The sequence below is a fragment of the Anguilla anguilla genome, chromosome 4, assembly GCF_013347855.1.
Source record: "Anguilla anguilla isolate fAngAng1 chromosome 4, fAngAng1.pri, whole genome shotgun sequence".
In the NCBI taxonomy this organism is placed as follows: Eukaryota; Metazoa; Chordata; class Actinopteri; order Anguilliformes; family Anguillidae; genus Anguilla; species Anguilla anguilla.
The window spans coordinates 61,277,753-61,300,281 of NC_049204.1; the positions used below are offsets into that span (position 1 = coordinate 61,277,753).

The 22,529-nt window shown below is 46.1% G+C and overlaps 1 protein-coding gene across 3 annotated transcripts in view; it reads left to right on the top strand.

The window, feature by feature from the left end:
* Positions 1–1,479: 1,479 nt before the first annotated feature.
* Positions 1,480–22,529, top strand: part of LOC118226563 (RNA-binding Raly-like protein) — a 122,909-nt gene continuing 101,859 nt past the window's right edge. The window contains exon 1 of one of the 3 annotated variants that reach the window (XM_035416314.1): positions 1,480–1,792. The gene's annotated coding sequence lies outside the window, so the exon portion shown is untranslated. Of the gene's footprint in view, positions 1,793–2,369; positions 2,560–22,529 lie in introns of those variants that run through there. The other 2 variants (XM_035416311.1, XM_035416313.1) reach the window with 2 other exon arrangements.

The following is a 22,529-nucleotide window of genomic DNA, read 5'->3' on the forward strand; positions in this document are numbered from 1 at the left end:
TGGAAAGTCAAGCAAACTCAACCAATGACTTTTAGCATAGGATTTGCATGTAAACCTTTATGCGCTACTTTGCAGTAATGTGGCAACCTGAGAAACTCTCATTCACATTCACTGCCTACAGGGGGGATGCATTTTAACAGAGCAGGGAGAAGCGGGTGAGTGGCACAGTAGAAGGCGAAATCCACCTATCAGAGCGAGGACAACAGATACAATCGGCTCCTGTTATCTGACTGTCTTCATCTATAATGAAATGAGCCAATCAGCTGTGGCCTGTGGTTGCCAGATCCACACTGGTTTCAGTCTCTCATGTGGAAGACAGCAGAAAGGAAAGGGAGGCCACCACTGCCTCTTGTGGCAGTGAGATGGATTATTTCTCTCCTGCTACTCAGGGGAGACTCACCCCCAAACCCCCCCCCCCCAAAAAAAAAAAAAAAAAAACTTTATGAAGTATAGGATGCATAGTTTAGTGTGTATGTTTGCATGTCCCTGCATATGTGGGTGTGTGTCCATGCATGCATGTGCATGTGTGTGTGTGGTTGTGCATGTTTCTATGTGCATGCTTCTGTTCAGTTTAATATAAGACACTGCTGTTGTACCTTTGAGCAAGGTACTTAACCTGCATTGCTTATATATACTGTATCCAGGTGTATAAATGGTTGCAATGTAAATGCTACAGTATGAAATAAAACACGTTGTGTAAGTCGCCCTGGATAAGAGCGTCTGCTAGATGCCGGTAATGTAATGTAATGCAACGCAGTTGCAAGTTGTGCATGGCTGTGTGTTGCGATGACCCCAAAACACTGTCCGTCTGTGAAGCGCCAGTCCACCGCTGGGTAACCAAATGGGCCAATTTTGGTAACATAATGTTTATGTACAATGCCTGCCTTGGATCAAACTTCGAGAACCAAGACGCACGGGAGCAGTTTCTTACCTGACGCAATTGTAAAGGCAAATTCGTAGCCGCGGAAATGCATAACCTGCTCCTGGCCTCGCGCGTTAATGACCACAAGTCAATTATCGTTTGCAGTGACGGAAATTTGTGTTTCGTGATAAATGCGTAGAACTGCCTTGCACATCTTTGAATTATTATTATTATTATTATTATTATGTTATTTGGTACATTTTTTCGTAAATCCAATCTAATCAATTTTTAAATAGAATATAGCCTATAGAAAATAATTTTTAAATGGAATATTTCCAGGAGACTTTGATATGGACTCTTCTGCCATACCTGGGGAGCTTTTCGTTCTTTACGTGCTTTACAGCGTTATCAATGTCGTAATACAGTTAACGTCATGATTTACTGCGTCCACATTAAGGACTATATTTAATGTTGAAATGGCATGGCTCCTTTTTAGCGAACCTATGACGAAGACTAAAAAAAAATGTTATTACATAGTGAGCGACTGGACTGCTCAATACCGAGAACAACAAACGGAGGTTCAAAACGTGTACGTTTTTTTCGTTTTTTGTTACGTCGGCACTGACAAGAAGGGGGCACTGCATCTTTAAAATAATCTCAAGAAAAACACACAACGCGCTCAGTCAAAATCGTGGGATGATAAGGACTAGTACCACTTTTACTTTCGGAGAGCGGTTACCAGTTGAGACCGTTGCTCGGCGTCGTCGGGTTTCCCCCCTGCTCGCGCATTGCTGGGAGACAGGCTGATTCCGAGTCACATGACACGGCCGGAGGCTGAGATTGAGAGAAAAGCGCTTCAGTATAGCTCACACCGCCATACTGTATTTTATACCGTATCTCATTTTTATTGCAACGTTTTACTCCCGCTCGGTGAGTACATTTCCAATGGCATTTTTGTAACCATTTTTTGTCTTTTGAATTATTTTTAATTTTTTATTTTTCCTCCTTTTGCTGGTATTAAGGGATGAGAATTGAAGTGATGGTTTTTAGCGTTTTTTAAAAAAGAAATCCAGGCTCCAAGTTTTTAGCATGCAGTGATTCTGAATCGTGGGGGCTCAGTGCTGGGTGACTGGGTAGCGGCAGGAACTGGAAATTACGTGCTCGCAGTCCTGTAAGATAATGCGACTGGTTTTTAACCAAGCGGTTGGCAGTTAAATATTTTTAAAGCATGTCTACTTGTGGTTTTTAAAACATTTTTCTTTTTCGTTTTCTCTGTCGTTCTGACTTTTGATGTATCTATGCTTTGCTTTGTATTTTGCGGTGTTGTTTCACAGAGTTTTCTCATTTTGCAAGCTCGGGTGCGTGTCGCCGAGCAGGCATCTCCTTTTATTTTGTTCCTCTTTTCTTTAAGGGAATCCTTTTTTAAAAAATAAACCTGGTGACATTTAACGTGAACCATATCTTGCAGCTTACTGATCACAGGTTTGTTTCTTTTTTTTTTGTTTTTCTATCATTTTTACAATTTCTTATACTTTTGCTGAATTGAGTATCGCATATTTTTGGATATTATAATTTTTGAAATAGTTGTTGCGAATCAGTGGATGTGGAGATGAAGTGGTTCTTGAGGGGGAAAAACAGATCTATGCATTTTTGGTTTCCTTGTCAAAGAAGATGCACAGCTTGTTCCCCCTTCTCAGGTATATCTTAAGGACGTGTTACTGACATTTAAAATACCCATGTCTTTGCAATAAAAGCGAGCGACTACTAAAATGTATATATGTGACTGGTTTATTATTTCTTAAATGATACAATCCAGAACCCACTGGTTTCAGGTATATTTCCCATAGGCTACATTAAAGAACTGACGGAGCCTTTGCGTTCTAAGGTTTCATTATGGGAACTTAACGGAACTGTGGACTGAATGATACTGTTGATGTGATGCTATTTGGCGGGAATGGTGCTTTTCAAACTTAGAACAAGTTGATTTAATTACTATTGTGTCAACATAACGTTCAGAGCTTTCTGTAGTCTACAGCCCCCAGCAGAACAGAGCGTGTGAATGAGAAGGGGTAGCCTGGAAGCACGAACTATGTAAGTGATGGGGTCACCACCGTGGTTCGTGTTATTCATTCTTGTTTGTAAATACATGGTAATTATGTATGCGTAATACCTTCAGTTCGCTACACGAGAAGCGGTAGGTAACGTTTCCTTCTTGTAAGTGTATGTGCAGCCAACTTGCGCGATACCGTATGTCTCGCTATCTTCTCTCGATCGCAGTTTACCGCGCCCTGTCCAGTCAGATGGTTGTGACAGAATTTATTTATCCATCGCTAGATTAACAACCAAGAGGCAAACACTGACAGTTCCAATATTAGACTACAACTTACTGTACGTGTGTGTTCTAGGCCAAACCTTTATTCGGTTCTCTGCATCGTTTAGCTTGCCTGTGCTGTGGTACCATGCGGCGCCCCGTAGAATGATGTTGCTATTAATCGCGATGACTGGAAGCCCATATATGTCGCTGTAAATGCCATTGACTTGACTTGAGAAATATACCAGATCCTATAATCATTAAAAGATGGCTCGACTTGCATAATGAAGTGGCCCGTACGTATGCAGAAGAGTTACGTTTGCATGATGTAGTGCGAACCGTGTAGTTTTGGTCTGGGAGTTGCAGCCAAGTCACAAAATAAAACATAAAAACACACATGTTCTTCTGAAATATCCCTGGAACATAAACATGAGTGCAGCTGATCAATTTCATATATTTTCCAAACCGCTTGAGCTCGTAGTTCGATTAGACATACCTAGATTGTGTCTGTTATTGTGTAAACTGTTTTCGGTCTTGTCTCTTGTCTCTGTATTGTAGATTTTCTGAAAGAGACATGTAGTAGGTTTACCGTTTACAGTATTCCGGTGATATAAAATTGTTGTGCTAAGCTTTGCTAAACCAAACACATGGGTTGTCCTCGAGGGACGTGGAAGTGATTGATCAAATTGTTTACTTGCGATGACATCCAGCGCGGTTCTGCACAACACCATTTGGATTACCGCAGGACTCCCGAATCCTAAAGTTCACTGCAATATTAAATTAGGCATCTGCTCACTCTGGAGAACAATTCGAACTTCATTTGACAACGTATTCTTTGTTAAAATGGAAAAGAAAAACAACAAATGCTGCTTACACGAAATGAGTTTAACGCATCGGCAGTCGTCTGTCATTGATTGAGGCATTGATTCTGTTGTAAACACGAGTTCAAGGGGGACTTAAAGCGATGCAGTCACTGTAGCATAATAAATATGGTTAACTTTGGGATTTGATGCCACGTGTCATCCCGATGTAGCAGCTGAGGGAACACTTGAAAAATAATTATTTGTGTGACATTCAACTTTTTTTAAAGGTTTGCCCAAAAAAAATGTTTTGGCTTTTGTTATGTGGCTGCAAGGGAATTATTTCTTGGTCCTACTCTTACAGTATTTTAGTTAACTTAAAGCTGAAAATCAAACGAACTTTTCAAGTAGAAATAAGCAAATATCTTGATTCTTCTGAGAATGCCAACGTGAAACCGTTTCATGGTTGGAAGCCGTAAAGCCATTTAGCCGTAACGTAGGTCACAGCTATCCTCCTGTAGCCTCCTGTAGCAATGTATGGTACAATATGAAAGTGCAAGCATAAGGAAAACAATAGGATTATGCATGTAAGAGAAACGCCATATATTGAAAAGCATATTTTTATTTTTTATTTTTTAACTTCCATTATGCATTCAGCAGTTTGCACACTTTGTGCTAAAGTAGGCTATATGTAACATCATATTCTGCCACGTGTGAAAATGGCAGTGACAATATATTCTACTTTTTATGGCTGGCGCGAATGAAAAAAAAAGTCCTTATATTGACATTGTAACGTGCAGTTCCTGTTCGCACACTCGTTCAAGACCTTCCCTGTGGATATTTCCTACAAGGAAAGGCAAAAAAAGAAGGACTATGAAACTATAGAGGGGACTGCTATAAAAAGCCGTGCACGGGCCTGCCTCTAATGAATTCCTGAAACAAAACCTGATGCCCTCATGCTAGTAATCTTTTCATTCGACAGTTTTTTTTCATGTTTCAGTTTTTCCTTTGCTCGTTGTTTTAAAGAGACAAAAAAAAAAACTCAGTTTCAGTGCTTTTTGTCTGCCCTTACAGTCTTGAACGGAAGATTCTGGCAGCATTTTTGAAGGTCTTTATTTTCCGTAGTCTTGCGGTCTGGTTTTTTTTTTTTTTTTTTTTTTTTGCTGTCTGCTTACCTGCCTGAAAGCCACGTCTCTTTTTCATTCTCTCAGCGAGACGTTACGCTATAAGCAGCATCTGTGTTGGAGCGATGAGAAAGGAGCCATTGGTCCCTGGAATAGGTGTTTTTTTTCGTTTTCCAGTCATCGTTTCGGCAGGTCGTCATGATAGCTGGCATTACTCACGGCCCCCTGAGCCCCCCCCCATCCCCCACTCTCGCCGTTATCTTGGCCAGGCAAAGCCATCCTGGAGAGCCGTAAAACCAATGCGGGGGAAATATTATGTTATCTGGCGTGCCAGGATATCTCCGTGCTGCTACCCCCAACAAAACACAGCTGGAAAGAATATTAGCCCCCTTTACTAGGGTCTGTTTAACAAAGCGTTTGTTTGCGTGTGTGTGGGTTTTGGGTGTTTGTGTATGTGTGTGTGTGTGTGTGTGTGTGTATTTGTGCGAGTGTGTAGAGTATATATGTGTGGGGGTATGAGTGTGGTGGGTGTGTTTGTGTGTGGGTGTGTCTGTGTTTGTGTATATCTGTGGGTGTGTGTGCGTGTGTGGGGGGTGTGGGTGTTTGTGTGAGTGTGTGCCTGTGAGTGTGTCTGTGTGTGTGTGCAGGAAGGAAGGATTGTGTGCACAGTTCATGGAAAATTGTGTGTGCTTATAATTGCATGTATGTGACAGAATGTTTTAGTCTCAGTGGTAAGGCTTTTTTACATTTCTGGTGGGGGTGGTGTGGGGTAATTCTTGTTCAGGGGTGGGGGGGTGGCGGTGGTATCGGCATCATTAACATAAACACGCAGTGTGCATGCTAGTTACGATCAGCGTTTGTTGTTACAGTTTATAGTACAGAACCACAAACTTGCGGTTTGTGTGCGCGCTCTAGCTAGCGCTAGCTGCGATTTGGCTCGTGTTTCCAGATTGGTTTTTCTCCGGGGCTGTTTGAAGTGGACAGCTGAGGACAGGAGCCTAAAAATAAGACCTGGACCCCTGTAGTGCCCACAGCACAGAAAGGCACTTCAGACAGACAAAACTGTGATTAACTTTGTCTTTAAAGCCAGCCTCCGGCAGGTCCCTGCTGTGGCCGAAACCAGCTTGTTCTCCCCCCCTCTCTTTCGCCTGGTTTTGGAGATATTTTTTTTGAAGCTTTTTTCTTTTGGATGTGTTGAGCGCTGCGCTACGTTTCCTCTCAGATTCTTCCAGTACTTTTCCCGCTCATTATCTTTCCAGTTGAGGAAACGGCGGGGGGGGCGGGGGGGGGGGGCTGGGGGCGTGGTGGGCCAGAGTCCTTACCCCACAAACGAAGGTCAGCAAATCTGTACGAGTTTTTGTAACGGTGGAAAGTGCGAGCGTCCACGTCGGCAACGGCGACGGAGCGCTAGGCCGGACTGCAGCAGAGAGGGTCAGCTTTCGGACCCAAGGAAGAGGGCGTTCGGGGGAAAAAATCGAGCGGATGGATTCTCCCGAGAGCGCCGTGATGCGATTAGCGTGAGCTGCGCCGGCTGTTCGCCAGACGCACCCTTCGGACCGCTGCCGACTTCACGGCGGGGGGCCTTAGCCACGGACGTCCGTCCGAAATCCGCTGGTCGAATGTTGGCCGTCAAAATTGCGCTCCCTGTCAGGACTTTGTGCAGCTCTTTAACGGCCTGCTGCCCTCTGTCTGTCTCGCGGTCTCTGTTCGGAATCCCCGCCCGTGTCCGTGGGTCGCCTCGCTGATTGGGGAGAACGTGGGGCAGGTGCTCTCTTCGCTGTGAACCGCATGCTGCCCCCCCCAGTCCGTCTGCGGAGCTGCGCAGTCCATGTGTCTGCGGACAGCGCTGTGTGCGCAGCTGAAGCAAGCGAGCTGCAGAGGCGCTGAGGGACCAGGGGTCAGTACGGCCGGAAGACGTGAGTCAGCCCTTCGTCGCTGAGCTGCAGGAGAGTGGGCGGCAGTGTAGCTTAGAGGGTAAGGAACTGGGCTTGAAACCGAAAAGGTCATAGGTTCGATTCCTGGGTAGGACACTGCCGTTGTATCCTTGAGCACGGTACTTAACCTGCATTGCTTCAGTATATATCCAGCTGTATAAATGGATGAAATATTTTTTTTAAAAGTTGTAATGTAAAAAAAGTTGTGTAAGTCGCTCTGGGTAAGAGCGTCTGCTAAATGCCTGTAATGTAATGAGAGTGCCAGAGGAATTACAGTAAGATAACAGTGGGATTACAGGGAGATAATGGTGAGATTGCAGTGAAATAACAGTGAGATGCCAGGGGGATGCAATGCCAGGGTTGCCCCCTCAGATGGTTGCTCATCAGGATCATCCAATGAGGGAGCTGATTAAATGGGTCAGAGGTTTTTTAAAAATTGAGGAGCACACTTCATTTTTGAGCACTCCTGTGTGCACTGCTTTCTGTTGCTTGGTTACAGGCTTACCTCACTGCACTTTGATTTTGTTTTTTGCTTTGAACTATTAATCTCCCTGAAACGTCTTAGCCTCAGCAACCAGGCGTCCATTCTTTCTGCAGTTAGAACCCCTCCAATTCCTCCTGTCAATCTGTAATTCAATCAATTGAAAAATATCCATTCATTAATAACCTCTTTCCAAAGGCAGTTGGAAAAGAGCAATTAACAGCTCATTACAAGTCCTTTGCAGCTGGAACGAAGACCAACAAACACAGGGCCTAGTATGAGAAGCCTACCATCAGGGTGCTAGTCACGTGACTCGACAGAATAAGCCCATTGGTACAGCCGAGTCACATGACAGCTACAATTAAACTCTCACAAAGGAAGTGCAAAGAGCAATGGTCATCCTGCACAGCACCAGGGAGCCTGGGAGTGATGTCACCCCCCCCCCCCCCCCACACACACACATACACATTAAAGCCCTTTTAAGAGTAGGTCGTTTGGAATTTTTTTTTTCTGAATTATAAGTGTTCTAGAACTCAGTTGCTTTCGATTACTGGCAGTGATTGTTACATCAGCATTAGAATGTTCATGATTAGAACATTCTAATCACATGTTTGTGACCTCACACCTTACAGGGTGAAGTGTTATAGATGCTGAGTGAATAATTGATAGCTGCATTATAGCTGGTTAAAAATGCATCGTTGGTGGTAAGGTGACTGTGACACATGCTGGTAAATGTGCTTGGAGTATAGGGCTGGGTGGCCTGATTGAGGAGGTTCCACAGGGAGTGGATTAAGTGCGCGTGGCAACCCTGAGTAGGCTACTAGGCTCTCTCAACCTGCAAATCCCCAGCCTACATTTAAATGTCATGTGTAATAATACATATGCACTTGGTGCTCATATTACTGTACATATGTAGCCTATGCATATCCTTGAAGAATGCTAAGTTATCGATGTACTGTATTAAAACTACTATGTCATATATGCGGTATATGTTTGGAAATGCGATTGGATTGTGTGTGTGTGTGTGTGTGTTTGCGTGTGAGAATGTCTGTGTGTGTGCTAGAGAGAGAGAGAGAGAGAGAGAGCTAGAATGAGTGTGCATGTGTGTGTGTGTATTGGTATTCATATTACAGTACATATATAGCCTATACGTACCCTTAAAGAGTGCCAGGTTATTGCTGTACTATATTACAACTACTGTCATATACAGTACGTGAACAGTATGTTCGGATATACATTTGGAAATGTAATTTGATTGTGATTGAGAGAGCGAGAATGTGCGTGTGTGTGAGAGAGAGAGAGCAAGATTGAGTGTGTGTGTGAGAGAAAAAGAGCGAGGTTGATTAGGTGTGTGTGAGAGAGAGAGAGACAGATAAAGAGAGAGAGTGTGTGTGTGTGTTCTCTGGAAAGCGCATCTGTGTGAAATTACTCGCTGAACAATAAACTGGCTGCAAGTCTTTTACTTTGGCCTGAAAGGGAAGGACGGAAGGAAGACGAGGCGATGGCAGATTTATGAGAAGCGATGAGCAGCCAGGACCAGTTTGAGCCTGGAGGGGTGGGGGAGGGGGCGGAGCCTGTATGCTTGCTCTGCAGTATAGCATCAATGCCAGGGCTTGCAACTCAGCGGCTGCAGGTTTGATTCCCAAACGGGGCACTGGCGTCGTACCTTCGAGCGAGATTGCTTGCTTACCCTAAACCCCTTCCCTTTATATCCAGCTGTATAAGTGGATTGCATGTAAAGAATGAAAGCCGTTCTGCTCTGGATAAGAGCAACTGTCAGATGCTTAAAACATAATGTTATAATGCCCTTTTAATAATATACTACAAGGATGCGCTACAGGTTTCAACACTGACCTCCTTATCGAGTGCAGGCTGAGGCCTTGGGTGTACTTGACCTCAATTTTCATCTGATACTCTCCGTTATTACGGATTTCGCCGTAATGGCGTATGATCGTCCAAGTGAAATGCGTTCCCCTCTTTTATTTGAGTGGAAACTTTGCCCCCCCATCTCTGATATCTTTCCCTGTTTTTTTCTTTAAACGCGAGCGTGTTTTTATCCCTGACCGAGGGTCTTGCTCTCTCGGCCCCCGTCTGCGGGTGCTCGGCCTACCTTTGGCTCGACAAATTAATTTTTAATAAGCGCTAAGTACCGAAGAGCGCTTTCCCCCCGCGGTTAATTTGATACATTTGATCCATCGCTTAATAATCATAATCTGGTCAATTGAGCCCGCATCCCAAGGCCCGGGAGCTGAGAGACTTTTTTAAGTGTCGATTACGCTCAGGCGTTTGAATTATATATGCCTGACTTGAATGGACCATTTTAGTGGCGCTGTCTCCATTGTTAATGCCGTTTGTTGATTAAATGGTATTTACCTTTGTAAAGATTTTATTGCTTTATCGCGTTTTTATTTCACTACCTGGAGAAAGACGTGCCTGCATTAAAAAAAACAAGGAAATTAAAAAAAGCGAACGCAGCCTTCTTCGTTTTTTTCCGTTATCTCCCTCTGATTTAAACGTCCGGTCGTGGTTGCAGACTCATTTCACCACTGCAGCGTTGTACGTGGCGCGAAACACGAAACGCACTTGCCGGAAATCCCGGCTGAGCGCCCGGCACGAAGGTGCAGTCGCAACGCTGTGCCCGGGAATTGAACCCGTAGCCCCCGCAGTCAGGAGCCCAGCTCCCTAGCCGCGTGCTAACGGGGCACTTCCTGCAAGATCTCTACCGCCGGTCCGAGCTTATTCAGTCCCTGCAGTCCACCTCCGCGCAACCAGGCAGGAAACTCTCCGCTGATTGGACAGTCCCCCCCCCCGCCGCCACCGCCACCCCGGGTCAGTCATGGGGTCCAGTGCGCTTTCAGAAACACTTTTAACCCTTTAGACGCGGCTAAAGTGCGAAAGCTTTCCGGAAAATATGCTGCGGACCGAAATGTGGCGCTGCGGCTAATTGCCTACCTTCCGCCTAGCCTAGCCTAGCCTAGCCTGGCTTCCCCCGTCGTGTTTTTGTTCTTGATTTCATTCAGCGGGCTATTTTTAAACCGCTAAGAAAGAGAGGAAACTGCATTGAGCACCGAGATCGTAGTTACCTTTCCCCATTTTTTCAAGCTCATTTTCCACATCTCCCCTGCGTGTCTGTGTGTCTGTGTGTGTGAGAGAGAGTGTGTGTGTGTGTCTGTGTGTGTGTGCGATAGTGTGTGTGTGTGTGTGTGTGCCTGTGTGTGTGTGTGCGATAGTGTGTGTGTGAGTGTGTGTGTGTGTGTGTGAGTGTGTGTGTGTGTGTGTGTGTGTGCGTGCGAGTCCATTTCGCAGTGTGGACATGGCTCTTTTATAAACACTTCTAATTGTGCCCGTTTCGTTTCCACTGATCTCGCTCGGGCGGTAACACGAGCGGCAGCGTTTGATGTGTCTGAGGGCTGCGTGTCTCCGGGCAGCCCCTGCACATCAGAGTGGTGCAACAAAGCAGGAAAGCACAGAGACAGCGGCCGTGATGATGATGATGATGATGCTGAGGCCGTAAAGCAGGGAGTGATGAAGCAGGTTTGATCAGCCCTGAAAGGGCGGCTTCCCGCGGGACCACTGATGACGAGGGGGCGCGGTCAGTCGGGCCGACGGGTGTGGCCTCGCGAAGCAGAAGTGTGACTCCTGTACCGGATCAGGAGGAGGTCTCATCGTTATTGGCTGCAGAGACTGAAGTTGTCACAGGATTGGCTGAACGCGGCGCGGCGGTCGGGGGGGGGGGGGGGTGTCTGAGCACGTTGGCGTTGTTCGCGGGAGGCGTGGAGGAGCAGGTTGTGGAGGGTGTGCTGATGGTGAAATTGTGGGCTCAGGACGGGTGCTTCACTGTGCTGAGACGTTGTGTGGAAACCAGTCCTGCCAGATAACCTTTTCAGCTCACAGATGGGAGTCAGGCCTCAGCGGGGGGGGGGGGGGGGTGGGGGGGATCTCCCTCTTGGTATTTCCTCTGAATGCAGCAGTGGGGGGTCAGGGCTGTCTCCATTGCTAACAGCAGCTTTCCTCTTGCAGTATTTGTGTGTGTGTCTGGGCATGTGTGTGTTTGTGTGTGTGTGTTTTGTGCGACATATGAAAGGAAAGTGTGACAGGCCTTTGAAAATGTGTGAACTGTAAAGGGTAATGTTCATAGCTTTGAACATCCTTCATGTGTTGTTATACATGTGGTACATTTCGAGAGCAGCATGAAGAGGATGTTTTTAAACCTTCGGCAGGTAGGTCAATTGAGAACTCGGTCCTCCTTTGTAATGACATCCTGGGGAATTGAAGTTGGGAACGGAAAGGATTGTGTTAGCGGTTGAATTTAAGGGGTGAAGATGCGGACAAATGTAGATGGAGTTTTTTGGGGGGAATTCGGTCGGGACACCAGGGTCTACTGTTTTGGAAAGCGCCACCGGAACTTTTGTGACCATGGAACAGCACCTTCTATAGCCCCGCGCCTCGTTCATCAGAATTGGGCTTTTCTATTGCGTCCAGAGGGACGGTACAGCACCTCTTAGCCACAGCGGTTTGCCAAGACAAGTGAGAAAGCACTGCGACGTTTGTCACGGTAACTTGGTAACCGAGCATAAATGCCCAGTTAGATTGAGCCTGCCCAGACTGTGCAGCAGAACGAAGTTCAGAGCTCATTTCTGTGTTCTTCGGCACTTCGCTGCTCACAAAAGCGTGGAGTATCGCTGCCGATTACAGCCATCTCACCTCCCCGGCTTTCCTCGGTCAGAACCGGTTACTGATTTTGAGGTGAAAACAAAAGTCAGTCACTCATTGGCCATCACGGAAAGAGTGAGTAGCACCGGTCTACATCATGTCCGAAATACCACCGCGCACAACAGTACAGTTCCAACTGCCTGGCGTAGCTCACAGTTTTCTGCAGCCTGAGTCAGATCACCACCAGTTAGCTAACATTGTTTTTTCATTTTTTTATTTATTTATTGGTCCCTCGGACTATTAAGCCATTAAATGACTGTTCTGTTAACACAAGCACTAAAATGGAGCGCGCAGATTAGCTATCATCAAACGCTCGCTAATGTTTTCCTCGCTGGGATCGTGACAGAGACGGAGACGGCTCTGTTTCTCTGCTTCCATCAGGGGCCTGCAGAAATGCACTGCCCCCATTTCCTCCTGATAAAAGCCACAGTCTGTCTGCTCTGGCATTTTCCATTGTGACGAGGTGGCGGTTATTCCTACAGTTTCTCCTCATGTTTTTGGAACTTGTGTTATTATTATTATTATTATTATTATTATTATTATTATTATTAGTAGTAGTAGTAGTAGTAGTAGTAATGATAGTGTTTTACTTCTGTGAGCTGAGTGTGAAAGCTAGTGGAATTGTTTGCCAACCGCCCCTTCACACATTGAGTTCCAAACACCTTCTATGGTTCCTGGTCTTGCGTCAGAAGGTTCCAGAATGCCAGGCGTGTCCACATTCAGTCCACTCCCTCCCCAGAGGATCAGAGCCTCGTGCTCATTCCATTCTCCTGTTTCTTAAAGTGTGAGGTCACAAATATGATTTGAGAAGGGTCTTAACTGAACATTCTAATTCCGATGTAACGATCACTGCTGGTAACTGAAAGCAGTGTCAAGTTCTAGAACAGCGATTTTAAATTAAAAAATAAATAAATAAATAAATAAATAAAAAACATTCTAAAATACCAGCTTTTCAAAGTGTTCATTTCTACCGGAGATTCCAGTTCCTTACCGGTGCCTTTGGGTATTACAATGACAGGCCTGAAAACCAATTGCTGCAGACAGTATTCTCCTTGGTCATAAAGACTATGCACAAAATTGGAATGTTTTCATAGAACTTCTGTATTGATTTCTGTGTACTTCAGCACCATGGACAGCACTCGGTGCGGCTGCTTTCCTTTGTGTACCATGGACAGCACACAGCGCTGCAATTTAGTTCCAGGGTCTAGTTCAGCACCAAGGACAGCAGCAAAACACATCAGCTCACTGCTGTGTTTTGCAGGTCTGTTGAAAGCGGCTCAGCAAACAAGCTGCAATGCCTTTTTCCAGACCACAATTACGCTAAATTGCACAGCTGCGTTTTTACTGAATGCGATAGCTAGCTGTCAGAACCTTCAGGGTGGCCGGTAAAACGCGCCCTTGTTTTTTTTTTAGTTCATATTTGGAAAGTACGCGCGTCGCACCAACAGACAGAGTCAGGTGTCAGGGGAAGACAGATTAAATCACGATTCACTTCATCGAATCAATTTTGGAGCCTGTTCCCGGAATGTCCCCTGTCCCGCATGAAGTCGTCTGTAATTTTAAGGAATAATCTGTCTCGGCTGGGCCACGCAGGGCTTCTCTGAGCAAAGACGCAGGTTTCGGCTGCAGGCCGCGAAACCCGTCACTTCACGAAAGGCGAATACTTCAGCGGGACATGCTTCCTGTCAGACTCCTCTGTCGGGTTTAGCAAAACATCGCATTTCTTGTTTCTTTTTTGCATTTATGTTTGTTTGGAAGCTGGCAGGGATGATGTGATTTATTTGTACAGAGCCCTGCATGTCTCGAACAGTGGCCGGACACTAGGGGGCGTAACGATGCATCGATCGGGATCGGTTCAAAGGGCAACGATCCGATCTGGTCGATACAACATGCAAAACTCGACCCATATCGTTATGGGCCATAGCAAAATATTTATTATTAAGTATTTCCATGATTTTATGGGGGTTTGCTTTTGAGCAACACTGTCGACATCATTGATCGGTTTCCGACTCGACCTCTCCATCGCTCTCGCTAGTGCCGTTTTTCCATCTGTTAAACGGGCTGTCAATGAATTTTTGCACTCATCCTCATTTTGGTTGTTTGTGTACGTTGTAGCAGGGTTGTTTTAGCTGGATTTTATACGCATATTGATTGTTTCTTACTATATCGTATCGTTCCGGATCGTGTCGTAGCCAAACATCAAACCGTTGCCTCTAGATTCAAAATGGTTTCCTATGTGTGGGACCCCTTTGAGCTTTTCCTAATTGGCTATTGGGTCTTGCTGATGAGTTATTTTCTTTCTGTGATTCGTGTCATCCTTTTTTTAATTCTTTTTTTGTTGCTTAGTTATGCTGTTTCAGTTTAACGGCCGCTCTTCCCGCCATTAAACCGGCTCTGATTTAATCAGGCCAGTGCTCACTCAGCCAGCTCCCCCTCCACCTGTTAGTCCTCTTCCCACTGTGAGTGACACCCGTGGGGGCGTGGCTCAGGAGTGCCGGTGATGTCACGCGGCTGAGACCGGGGGGTGCCGTACACAGGGAGGGGGACCCATGGGTACCTGACTCAAAACCGCCGTGTTACACAAAGTGCTGATGACCAAAAGCTCTCTTACTCTCTCTCTCTGTCTGTCACTCTCTGTCTCTGCCTCTTTTCCTCTCCCGTTATCTCTCTCTGGCTCTCTCTCCTGTATCTTTCTTTCTTTCTGTCTCTTTCTCTCTCTCTCTCTCTCTCTTGCTCCCCCGTTTCCCTCTCTCTCCTCTCTCGGCATTGACCTCTACACTTTTCCTTTTTGCAGCCTTGTATTCATCTCTCTCTCTCTCTCTCTCTCTCTCTCTCCCTCTCTCCTCCTGGAGTCTGACAGAGGCTGGGGATGATATGAGATGACAGGGGAGGAGGGGGGGTGTGTGTGGAGGCCGGAGGGGGGGTGGGGGGGGGGGGGGCAGGCTTGGGGTGGCTCCAGTGAGGGGTAAACCCAATCAGGCGTTCCTGGCTCAATATTTGCCGGGCTGATTGTGGCCATTTCACAGGCGAGAGCGCTGATTTGGAGGGATACAGCGCTCGCCCCCCCCCATACCCCCCTCCCGCGACCGCGCTTTCTCCCTCGCTGGGAGCGGAGTGGAGAGGAGAGGAAGCCCATTTCCACTCATTCAAAACCAAAAAAACGGCTCTGTTCTTCCAGTCCAGCTCATCCATATGGAGAAGCAGCCTTAACTGGTCTCGTTTCTTTCCTTCGTTCTCATTGGCCGACACTACTGTATGCGCGCGCGAGGCGGAGCCGCTTCCTTTAACAGACAGGCCGGCTGAGTGGGAAGGGCCTAACGGAACAGGGACGGAGCACCTGACTGTGACATCATGTATGAGTCACACGCGTCGATGACAGGTGAAAGCTACCAGGAAGTGCAGGCACAATATTTATCTGATCTCAACGGAGGCACACAGACAAACGGTCTGCCGTCCCTCAGCAGGCCGCGGTCGCCAAAATCGAAATTTATTACCGCAGTACGTCAACTGACTGTCTCCTGTATTATGCAGTACTTGCCAAATTTTATTTTTTTATTTTTCATATATGGGCGCCTTAACTGGGGAGAGTCTGTTCTGCTGGATCCATAGGCTCGTTACTGTGCATGTCCCCCCTCTCCTTGTGGATATTAGCATATCTGAGGCGACGCATCTAATCAGACCTGCAATATTTCCGCAGAACGCCACTAGACAGGAATGTTAATATGCCACAGATCCACCTCCCGCCAGCCCCAAATTCTTTTTGCCAGTTTGCGCATTTTACTTTCAAATCAGAAAGCGACGCTTTGATGAGTACGCTTTTTATAATGTCATTGTAGGAATGACACGCAAGAAAAGGGAAGACGGAGAGAAGTGGGGAGAAGAAAGAGAGCGAGTGCGAGATTGACAGAGAGAATGAGAGAGAGGATGACAGAGAGAAGCCACCCACATACTTCTCAACTTCTCAAAGGAAAAAGAGAAAATATACAGTAATTATGAGGGAGTGACCTGGTTCTGTGAGACAAAAAAAAACACACAGACACACACACTTGTGCCCTCACTCACACACACACACACACACACACATGCACAAACTCACAGACTCACATACACATATGCACACACACACAAACACAATCAATCAATCACTCAGTCAGTCAGTCAGTCACACAATAAACCAATCACCCAATCAGTTACACAATAAATCAATCACCCAATCATACGTGGTTTAGTTCCACATATTCGGTTTGATTATCTTTCTTCAAAAACCCTCTCGCATGTCAAGCTGTTTTCCAAACAGTCACTCACAATTTATTTATTTATTTTTTTTACATTTGTGAGGTAAAGGTTAGATTGGCCTGTCATAGTTGATGTCTTACAGCGCTGAATGTACGGAACACAAAGATCACTTAACGCTGCCTTAATTAAAATAAAAAATCGGTTTGCACAGGCGGAGCTGAGGGCAGCGCTGCTTATAGCCGCGGGTCAGTCTGCGGAGCGGCGAGCGTGTGAGAAAAGCCGCGGTCGGAGGACCTTTCCGGTCCGCTGCTCTGGAGCGTTGTGGAGTCGGTGTTAACAAGGGCGGCGACGGGGGAAAGGAAGGCGGTGGATAAAACAACATCTGCGTTCAGGCGTTGCTTTTGAAAGTGTGCCGTATGCTAACGCCAACGTGCAGAACTTTGAGGGCCCATTTGTGTCAGCCACGGCCCGGTGTGCCTGTAACAGGCACGGGAGGCGCAGATTAGCCGCCTGTGCCTTTCGAGAGGAAAGCCTGTCTGGTCCGTAACAAGCGCAGATTTAACACGGCGGTGCTGCACCAGTTTGTTCTTTCGATAACGATTCCGTTGCATTGTAATCACCGATCTAATTGCATTTTTGTCAAATGGCTGAATATTTTTTTTCTCTGTTTTACCAAAAAAAAAAAAAAAAAAAAAAATGTTCAGAACCAAACCAAACCAAACCCAACCCGGGACGTCTAAACGGTTCGGTGAACCGTTCGGTCCCTTAATAGACACAGTTTCAGCGCGGGAAGTGTCCCAGAGGGCTTTGCGGCGCCTGTTTCTTCAGGAAAGAGTTCTTTCATCCTCCTTGAAAACGGCTCACCAGGCTGAAAGCAGGCCAAACGAATGAAATGACTGGGAGTGATGGAAGCAGAAAGACAGAGACGTGATCCCCCCCCCCCCCCGCGCTCCATCTGAGACAGAGGGGCCCTTCCCATTTAAAGCCATCGCAGTGAGTCATATAAAACATTTGCTCTTGAGATTAAGGCAATATTGGCCAGGCAACAGAGCCAAACCTGGGTTTTGAAAAGGGTCTGGGTTCCCTGGGGGGCCCCATAGGATTCTCATAGGGGCTAAAAGAGAGGCCCAGAATGACCCCTCAAAGGAAAGGCTGTGGCTTGTGAAATGAGGGGGTCTGTAACTGAAACGATGAACCGGACGATGTTGTTCACTGTACAGCTAAATGAAGACGTCACATGCTCAGTGTAAAACAAAGCAGGCTACATACTAGGGTAGGCTATATTTAGTCACGACATGACTCACATAAGCACTGTTAAGAGATGATTTAACAGTCGGGCTGCGTAGCCAAGGAAAGGGGGTAGGCTACTGTGTTTGTTACCATGTTATGTTACTCTCTCTTTCTCTCTCTCTCTCTTTGTATTCTCGCTCTCACTCACACACAATTTCATTTCACCACTGCTCTCTCATGTTTCTGTCAAAAAAAAAATAGTTCCGCTCATATTTGCTGACACCGGCCACGGATTTCAGGGGCATTGATTCAGCTTAAAATTCCTTCAAACGTGTTCCTAAGGGGAGGAGAGGGGTGGGGGTGTTTGGGGGGGGGGGGTTGTCAGCACAACTGGAATGATTCCCAAACACTGCCACTGGATAAGCGCTCCTACCAACCAAATGACTGCTAACAGCAACAGTATGAGCTGCCACTGGCTGAATGCTACAGTGATTGCAGCCGCTTAAGTGTCTTTTGAGAGCGTTTGACTGAGTCGACTGCGGTGTTAGTGTTAGCGTTAGCGTTTGCTATAGGAGACGAGGAGGCTGCAGTGTTAGCGTTAGCGTTTGCTATAGGAGACGAGGAGGCAGCGGCGCAAGCGTTAGCGTTTGCTGTAGGAGACGAGGATGCAGTGGCGCTAGCGTTAGCGTTTGCTATAGGAGACGAGGAGGCTGCAGTGTTAGCGTTAGCGTTTGCTATAGGAGACGAGGAGGCAGCGGCGCTAGCGTTAGCGTTTGCTATAGGAGACGAGGAGGCCGCGGTGTTAGCGTTAGCATTTGCTATAGGAGACGAGGAGGCCGCGGTGTTAGCGTTAGCGTTTGCTGTAGGAGTCGAGGAGGCCGCAGCGCTAGCGTTAGCGTTTGCTATAGGAGACGAGGAGGCCGCGGCGTTAGCGTTAGCGTTTGCTATAGGAGACGAGGAGGCCGCGGTGTTAGTGTTAGCATTTGCTATAGGAGACGAGGAGGCCGCAGTGTTAGCGTTAGCGTTTGCTATAGGAGACGAGGAGGCCGCGGTGTTAGCGTTAGCGTTTGCTGTAGGAGATGAGGAGGAGGAGGATGAGTCTCTGAATGTGTGTGAACAGGTTCTGGACCCCATGAACACGGCGGCGTTTCAAAACAAGCCCCCCCCCCCCCCCCCCCCCCCCCCCCCCCCACCCACCCGCGTAAACCAGCCTGTCGATACCTCGCGCTGCAGCGCACGGGTGACCTGCTTAAACAGGCCGCAGATTTCCCCATCGATTCCCCCCCCCCCCCCAACGCAGTGTTCGGAGGAAATGGAGGTGCTTCCGTAACGTGAAGCCACTCTGGCGCCCGGGGGCCATCGCTGTCTTGTTATTTCCCTCCCTCTAATGAATTTTATTTTTTTATTTTTTTTATTTTATTTGCGGCCCCAGACTTCGGATTGCTTCACGGGCAGACATTGATTTGCCATTTGTGTGGAGAATATGGGAGATTGGTATTTGAGTCTGCTACAGGGAAGGGGACAAGAACAAGCAAAAAAATTAATTTAGAAAAAAGTAAGAGAGAACAGGCCCCAAACAAAAACACTATGTTTTTGTTTATCTGCCAAAATCGTTCAAGGTTCTCTCACCACACAAGCAACTCATATGCCTGTCATCTATACCAGTGTTTCTCACTCATTTGAACACTTTTGGTCTTGAAAATGCACATGCACACACACACACACACACACACACGTGCGCGCAGGCACACACACACACACACACACACAGGCGCGCACGCACACACGTGCGTGCAGGCACACGCAAGCACAGAGTTGCACACACAGACATATAAATTTCCTGGTAAATATATGACATGGGAGTCATTCACTCAAATTAAACAGAAATAACGGGTGCGGAGTGACACCCTGCATTGTCATGGACTCGGTGCAGCCTGAAAGCTGCCGATTAAAAATCCGACCGCGGCACAAAAACTCCTGTGATGCAGCAAACGCGGCCCTTCAGACAGTGATGGTGGTGCTGCAATACAAACTGACGAACTTTATGGCATGTGATTTTATTTTTCAACAGGACGCTGTCGTTCCCTCGTAGACCCCCCCCCCCCCCAAACATCCCCAAGATCTCCCCCAGCTCTGCCACTGTGGCCACAGCATCACACTAACATCATGTTGACAGCAGTGATGGTATCCAAGCAATTATCTCTCGCTCCCTCTCTCTCTCTCCATCCCTCTCTCCCTCCCTCCCCTTCCCTCTCTCCCTCTCTCTCTCTCTCTCTTTCTCCTTTGTGCTGTTTATTTAGGATTATCTCAAATGGCATCTGGAGTTATTAAGTAAGAGGACGAGGAGTCTCTCTATCCCTTTCTCTCTCAGTCTCTCTTTCTCTCTCTCTCTCTAACTATTGCTCTCTCTCTCTCTTGCTCTGTCTCCTGTTCAGTCAAATTCCACTATAAATGAATGCCAGTTATGCTGGCAAGTAAAAAGGTCTTTTGAGATAATTATCCACCTCTAATTTATTGCTGTGTTTAATGAGAACTGACTGAGTGAGATTGGGAAATACAGAAATGTGATTTTTAATTATTCATTTATTTATTTTTTTATCTTCTCTTCTTCTTTCAATTTTACTGTTAACAAAACAAATTATAGACAAGCAGATTTCTGTCCGTCCCAATTTGCTACACTGCCACAGAAAGATGTCGGTTTCTTTAAGAACAATAGCAACATAATTAACTAATCAGGGACGCAAATTACGTATTTAGACATAAGTTAATTACAGCAATTGTTCAGATGAAAGATTCACGACGATTCAACCACATGAAATAGGCTATGGTTCTATGAACATAATCTTTAGACTAATGACAGCATTCAAACCAGAGGCACACTTTTAAGCGAACCATTTGAATAAGCATACAGCTGCCAATTTAAGCCATTAGAATACTGCGGCCTATTTCAACCTGATTGTAAAGATAAATATCGAAATTGTCTGTCCTTTTATTAGAAACAATATTTTCCTTGCCACACCAATATCAAAATTTAAAATGTGAAAACAGAAATCGAAACAAACGAAACAAAGGAAATAACAGTCTTTTATTGTGAAACCAAAGCTTTATGGTGACCAGGCTGCTCATAACCTTACAGCACTATGAGCCTGACCAGGCAACTCATTACCTGACAGTACTATGAGAACAAGTGCGTAAATATTATTTGAGATTAATTTAGACTTTTAGACACATTAACGGCTATTTGTCATCATGCGACCGTAATGAAATAAGCAACATTGGTGAGTCTGATCAGACCTAAAATTTCAAATCTTTCAGCGGTAATGTTTAGAAGGGAATGCAATTCACAGCAAATATTTTTCTATTGGTTGTGCTGGTTTATTTAATCCCGCTCAGATAGAGGACTTCTACATTAGCATTTGTCAAAACGTAGCATTTATTTCTGCTTTAATTGGCATTTAAAACTTGAGCGCCGTTAGCGCTGCACATTGCCGCACACCCTGCACGCTTTTTTTACGTTTTCACTGAAGTATTAATTCATTAATATCTGTCTTACTGTCAGCTTGACGGTGTGCGCTGCAGCGCATGGAAGCAGAGGTACTGCACCGAGGCCAAGGCTAGCGCGGATACTGCCCCCACAGTCCGACGAACGTCGAGCCAACAGCTGCAGCTGGATTTTAATTGGCCGAAAGAGAAACGCGGGGACAATGAAAATAACAACGGTGCAAAAGTGCAATATGGAATATTGCTCCATGGGAAAAACAAAAAAACAAAACAAAACAAAACAAAAAAACATAAGTGGAATCTGTTTGTTTGTGGCATGATTGGGTTGAAAATGACAGAGCATGTCCAACGTTGTTTTCCCTATTAAAATCTTTAAAAAAAAATTAAAACAAATAACATCCATGGGTTGTTACAATTAGAAACGGCTCCAGCAGGTGTTTTCAATCTACAGAGATTAAGGAATGTGCATAGAAATGAGTCTAAAATGCATCCTGCTTGTTTCTCACCAGTCTGGCGCTGTTGCAGGGGCATATTTGAGTGTGCCTTTTACTTTTACATGGCTCACATGAGACTCATCTGTCTTTTCTTTGACCTGATTGGCTCAGATGTGTATCTTCTGTCCTTTTATGTTGCCCGATTGGCTCAAATGTGTCAGATCTGTCTTTTCTTTGACCTGATTTGCTCAAATCATGTCTCATCTGTCTTTTACTCAACTTTGGTTATATTCAGTCTGGTCCTGCTGCAGTTGTAGAGTTTAGAGTTATGCCCATTTTTAATTTTACTTGATTTGATCAGCTGAGTCTGGTTTGCCTTGTGGTCATTGGTATCTCTGTGGTTACAAATCTGATTGTGGAATGGATTTTTTGTTCTATTACCAAACTGGATCACGTGAATCTGGACATGTTGTGGTCAAAGCTTTGAGACACATCTGCCCACCTTTTCCCCACTGATCAATACAAGTAAAAAAAAAGACATGCACAATCTGTTGGAAAGAGCCTTTTAAAACCCAGAGTCAAGATTCTGGAACAAAAAAGAAATGTATTCCAAGCCCCTCCCCTTGACCTCCTGAGGCTCCACCCCCTTAGCTCAGTAAACACTAGAAAGAAAGCCTAGTTCCAACTGCCTGTGACATCACAGAGATCCGTTGTCAGTCCCAAGCAAACGCGAGCTGACGCGGCTGCCTCTCCCTCTGTGGAAGCCCTGTGCATAAGCAGTGACCTGGAGACCTGTCAGTGTGTCCGCAGCCAGCGCCCGCTGTTAGCATCATAAATCAAATTAGATTACAGTCATCTGTAGGGCGGTGAGGGCGGTGGGGGCCGGGGGGGGGGGGGGGGGGG